Below are 6,000 nucleotides of genomic sequence, written 5' to 3' on the forward strand. Positions count from 1 at the left end.
GTGACCTCTATAATTGGAGGACTCAGAACCTTCCCTTCTCGGAGGACCCCAAGTGTCTTATAGGTCTGGTGGAGTCCATTATGTTTACCCATTGTCCCACATGGGACGACTGCCAGCAATTGCTCTGCACCCTCTTCACAACGGAAGAGCAAGAGCGTATCCTCAATGAGGCCAGGAAAAATGTCCTCAGAGAAAATGGAAGACCTACTACCCTCCAGCCCATCATCGACGAGGCGTTCCCACTTGCGCACCCGAATTGGGACTTCGGGACTGCAGAAGGTAGGGAGCGTCTCCGGGTCTACCGCCAGACTCTGATGATTGGTGTCCAGGTGGCCGCCAGGCGGCCCACTAACCTGGCTAAAGTAAAAACAATTGTTCAGGGGGAAATGGAAAGCCCGACCACGTATCTGGAAAGGCTGTTTGATGCTTACAGGCAATATACCCCCATAAACCCAGAAGCAGAGGAACATAGATCAGCTGTAGTCCTTTCATTCATTAACCAGGCAGCCCCCGATATCCGGAGGAAACTCCACAAGCGGGATGACCTGAGGGAAATATCTATTAGAGAAATGCTGCAGCAAGTGGAGAAGGTCTTCAATGCTAAGGAAACTCCAGAAGACAGAGAGGAAAGGCTGAGGAAAGAGAAATGGGTAATGCAGGAGAAAAATAGGAAAGAAGACAGAGAATTTCAGAGGAGGGAGAATAAAAAGCAGAGGGAGGAGATGGCCAGGATATTCCTGGCCGGAGTGAAGGAGAGCCCCAGATCACCTCAAAGAACGGGGCCCCGCCAATCCCGACTAGGACGAGATCAATGCGCCCTGTGTAAGAGATATGGGCATTGGAAGAGGGAGTGCCCCAAAAGGAGGGAACAAGGCGGAGGGAACCCCCTTAAGACCCTACACCTAGGAGAGGAGAATTGACGGGGATGGGGCTCGGCACCCCTCCCTGAGTCCTGGGTAACCCTGTGCGTGGAGGGGACTCCCATTAGGTTCATGGTAGATATTGGGGCACAGTATTCAGTTCTCAACCAAGCCCACGGTCCCCTAAACCCAGGACGCACAAGTATAGTCCAAGGAGCGACAGGGTCCAAGAGATGTGCCTGGACTACTAACAGAAAAGTAGACCTAGGAAGCCATCAGGTCGCTCACTCATTTCTGGTTGTACCCGAGAGCCCCGCACCGTTGCTGGGCAGAGACTTACTAACCAAGGTCGGGGCACGCATCCATTTTGAACCCGAGGGGATAAAGATCATGGACAAAGAAGGGCAGCCCTTACAACCGGTACATGTGTTGACTCTATCCCTGGCCGATGAACATCGCCTGTTTCAGGTGGATCAAGAAGAGGGGGGCCAGGGAGAACAGAGAGAAATTGACTTTTGGTTGCAGAAGTTCCCTTCCGCATGGGCCGAAACCGGAGGAATCAGTCTCACCAAACATCTGCCCCCGGTTGTTGTTCAACTCAAAGCCGTGGCCCTACCCATCCGGGTCCGGCAGTATCCAATACCGGAAGAGGCTAGGAAAGGGATAGTACCCCATATCCACAGACTGTTGGAGACAGGAATCCTTAAACCCTGCCGATCCGCATGGAATACGCCCCTGCTTCCAGTAAGCAAGCCTGGCAGTGGGGATTACAGACCAGTGCAGGACTTGCGAAAGGTCAATGAGAGAATAGAAGACATCCACCCTACAGTGCCCAACCCTTACACCCTACTCAGCCACCTGCCACCCTCACATGTGTGGTATACTACTCTGGACCTGAAAGATGCCTTCTTCAGTATCCCACTCTCTGAAGTTAGTCAGCCTTTGTTTGCCTTTGAGTGGCAGGAGCCAGGGGGAGGAAGAAATGGGCAACTTACCTGGACTAGACTGCCACAGGGCTTCAAAAACTCTCCCACCTTATTCAATGAAGCCCTAAGCCAGAACCTGGAGCCCTTTCGTAGGAGCCACCCCCGCGTGACACTGCTGCAGTATGTAGATGACCTGTTGCTGGCCACAGAAACCCGTCAAGAGTGCGAAGAAGCCATGGAGAACTTGCTGGCTGAACTAGGTGCACTGGGATATCGAGCCAGCGCCAAGAAAGCCCACATCTGTCAGAGGTCAGTGGTCTACCTGGGGTATAAAATATCTAATAGAGCCAGGTAGCTAACGCAGGCCATGAAACAAACTATCCTGACTATCCCCATCCCTTCCTCACCCCGGGGAGTGAGGGAATTTCTTGGCTCAGCCGGGTTTTGCAGGCTCTAGATTCCAGGATATGCAGAAATAGCCCAACCGCTATATGAGGCGACCAAAGAAGGGCTGAGCTGGCAATGGAATCAAGAACAACAAGAAGCTTTTGACAGACTGAAAGAAGCTCTCCTCCGGGCCCCCGCCCTATCTCTGCCAGACCCAGAAAAACCCTTCCTCCTGTTTGTAGATGAAAAGAAGGGAGTGGCTAAAGGAGTCCTGGCTCAGCAGCTGGGCCCGTGGAAGAGACCTGTGGCCTATTTGTCCAAGCGGCTGGACCCAGTAGCCTCTGGGTGGCCACCTTGTCTGCGTATCCTAGCAGCCATCGCTCTACTAGTAAAAGAGGCAGACAAGCTGACTTTTGGCCAGAACCTGAGGGTAACAACCCCGCACACTGTAGAGGGGATCCTCAGGCATCCTCCAGGAAAATGGATGACGAATACAAGACTCACCCACTACCAAGAGCTCCTACTAGATTCTCCACGAATTGTCTTCTCTGACTCGGTGACCCTAAATCCTGCCACCCTTCTGCCGGACCCAGATCTGTTGACCCCCATCCATGACTGTAGAGACATCCTTTCCGAAATTATACAGGTGCGAGCAGACCTGAAAGACACACCGTTACCGAACTGTGAGCTAAATTGGTACACAGATGGGAGCAGCTTTGTGCAGGAAGGGGTCAGGAGAGCAAGGGCAGCAGTAGTGACCCACGAAGGGGAAGTTGTCTAGAGCACAGCTCTGCCCCCTGGCACCTCAGCACAGAAGGCGGAACTTGTTGCTCTCGCTGAGGCCCTGGAAAAAGCCGAAGGCAAGCGGGCCAACATCTACACAGATAGCAAGTATGCTTTTGGCACTGTCCACATCCACGGTGCCATCTACCGAGAAAGAGGATTCCGTTCCGTGGAAGGAAAGGAACTGAAGAATCTACAAGAAGTCCAAAGACTACGAGCCGCTATCGAAAAACCAAAAGCGGTAGCAGTTATACATGTACCGGGCCACCAACCAAAGAAGACACCTGAGGCCATTGGCAACAACCATGCTGATGCGGAAGCTAGGAGGGCGGCCCTCTCGGACTCCCTTGTACTTGCAGCCCTCGAGGTACCCATACCTGAACTGCCGGCCCTGCCACCCAAACCTGAGTATTCCCCTCAGGACCTCGAGTGGATTAGGAAACAAGTCTTGGGGAAAGTGTTTGGGGAAGGAAATTAGAGTAGGGACCAAGAAGGTAGATTGATTCTGCCAGAAGCATTAGGACAGTATATGCTTGCTAATCTGCATAAGTCCACCCATCTAGGTTGGAAAAAGCTGCTCAGTCTTTTCCAGTCTGCACAGTTGGTGTTTCCCCACCAGAATGAGGCAGCTCGTCAGATCACGAAAGAATGTAGTAGCTGTGCAATGCTAAGACCAGCCCCAAGAGAGCTGCACCTGGCAGGTACTCGGGAAAGGAAGAGGGCTCCAGGGAGGAATTGGGAAATAGACTTCACCGAAGTAAAACCAGGGAAGTATGGATATAAGTATTTGCTGGTTATAGTAGATACCTTCTCGGGGTGGGTGGAGGCTTTCCCAACCAAGCATGAGACCAGCCAAGTAGTAGCAAAAAAAATAATTGAAGAGATCGTCCCCAGATATGGGGTCCCTGAAGCCATAGGTTCCAATAACGGCCCAGCTTTCGTTAGCAAAGTCCTGCAGGGACTAGCCCTGGCTTTGGGGGTGGATTGGAAGTTACATTGTGCTTACAACCCACAAAGCTCTGGGCAGGTAGAGAATAAATCGAACCTTGAAGGAGACCCTTTCTAAATTGGTATTAGAGACTGGCGGGGACTGGGTGACCTTTCTTTCCTTAGCCATCTTCCGCGCTCGGAACTCCCCCTATGTACATGGTTTAACTCCATTTGAGATAATGTATGGGGCCCCTCCACCCATAACTCGGTGAGTGCAGCTTCCGGGTGCAGAGGACCCAGCCCCTGACTATCTGAATGTGTTGCAAGCTCTTGCTAAAGTGCAGCAGGAAATCTGGCCCCTGATCAGAGCATTACGAGGGCGGGAAAATTCCGAGCCCAGAACATGGCATAGTCCCAGGGGATATGGTATGGGTCAAGAGACACCAAGTGAAGACTCTCGAGCCCAGGTGGAAGGGGCCTTATGTTGTATTGTTTACCACCCCCACTGCTCTCAAGGTTGATGGTATCGCTCCCTGGGTTCATCACACCCACGTTCAGAAGGTCCTGCCTCATAAAGATCCAGGGGCCTGCAAGGAAGAGTGGAAGGTGCAGCAGCATCCTGCGAATCCCCTAAAACTACACCTAAGCCGAAGATGAAGGGGATCCTGCTGATAAGCACCTTAATATGGACCTTCAAGGGAACCATGCTCGAAAGCACCAACCCCCCTCAGCCATGGGACCTGACCTGGATGCTGGTTAATGGCGCAACTGGGGAGGTCATCAGTACCAGAGAACACACTGCGCCACTCGGAACCTGGTGGCCTGACCTGTTTTTCTGCCTTCAACAGATCAACCAAGGTTACCGAACCCTTTGGGGGCAGCCCAACGTCCCTCAAAACTTGGCTCGCTCCCATGGATTTTATGCTTCCCCAGAAGCAGGTAAAAGAGAATCATGTGGGTGGGGGCCCTTCTGGTGTGCCAACATAAGGGACTGTGTGACCTTGAATGATGGAGATCAGAGATGGCCAGTTACAAAAAAGGATGCTGTCAAATTTTCTTATGTCAACCAGGGAATCCCTCGTCACGTGCCTATGGACAAAGCTTGTGACCGAAGAGAGCAGGATTGGGTACGAATTCAATTCACCGAGACAGGCAAAAAGACTGAGGTATCGCGTTGGATAAAAGGACTAAAATGGGGGATAAAGTACTATAAATATGGGGGACATAGGAAACATGAAGGCTCAATCCTCACCATCAAATTAGCCGTGTCAACTCCCAGCACCGCCTTAGGTCCCAACCCGGTTATACATCCCCAGACACCTTCGATCCAAGACAAGAGCCTGAGCCAAAGGGACAAGAAAATGTCGACCAGACATACGCCTGCGCCTTACGCCCAGCTCAGCTCCCCGAGGGGCACCCTGGTGGGTACCGACGGCCACATCCACCGGCCAACCACCGGAACACATGCCCCGGACCCACCTGTAGTAGTAGCCAGGGCCGTAGCCGTAATAGCCATGGGGCGAGTCGTCGGAGCCGCCATAGCCTGGCCCGTAGCCCTGCTGGTAGCCGTAGCCCTAGTTCCAGTAGGTGCTGTAGCCTTGATTCCAGAGCCCACAAGAGGACTGGGTCTGAGTCCCTCCGGGTCAAATAACCCCATGTGGGAAATGGTGCAGGCAGTAGCAGAGACTCTTAACCACACCACTCCCTCCCTCACCGATCCCTGTTGGCTATGCTACCCAGGTTCACCTCCCTTCTATGAGGCAATCGGGATAAATAGCTCCTACACTATCAGCAACTCCCATCCCACTTACTGGGACAAGAAACCATGGGGACTTACGATCGCTCAGGTTTCAGTCGCTGGTACGTGTGTAGGCACAGTCTCGATGGCCCAGGGCCAGTTATGCTCTTCCTATGCTTACACCACGTGGGAGCAGGAAAAGTAGATTATACCCTCCTCGGGCTGGTGGCTCTGCTCAAAGACAGGCCTCACTCCGGCCCTATCCACCTCTGTGTTCAATGCTAACAGTGAGTTTTGTGTGCTGGTGGCCATTCTACCTCGCCTAATGTATCATTCTCATGAATCTCTCCTTTCTTATTGGGAAGAAAGGCCGAGC

At 52.5% G+C, this 6,000-nt stretch overlaps 1 pseudogene; it reads left to right on the forward strand.

Moving 5' to 3' along the window:
• The window catches only part of LOC130684478 (tigger transposable element-derived protein 1-like), a 45,101-nt pseudogene extending 39,564 nt beyond the window's left edge, over nucleotides 1-5,537 (forward strand).
• Nucleotides 5,538-6,000: the final 463 nt, after the last annotated feature.

This window comes from Manis pentadactyla, chromosome 8, assembly GCF_030020395.1.
Source record: "Manis pentadactyla isolate mManPen7 chromosome 8, mManPen7.hap1, whole genome shotgun sequence".
Taxonomy (NCBI): domain Eukaryota; kingdom Metazoa; phylum Chordata; class Mammalia; order Pholidota; family Manidae; genus Manis; species Manis pentadactyla.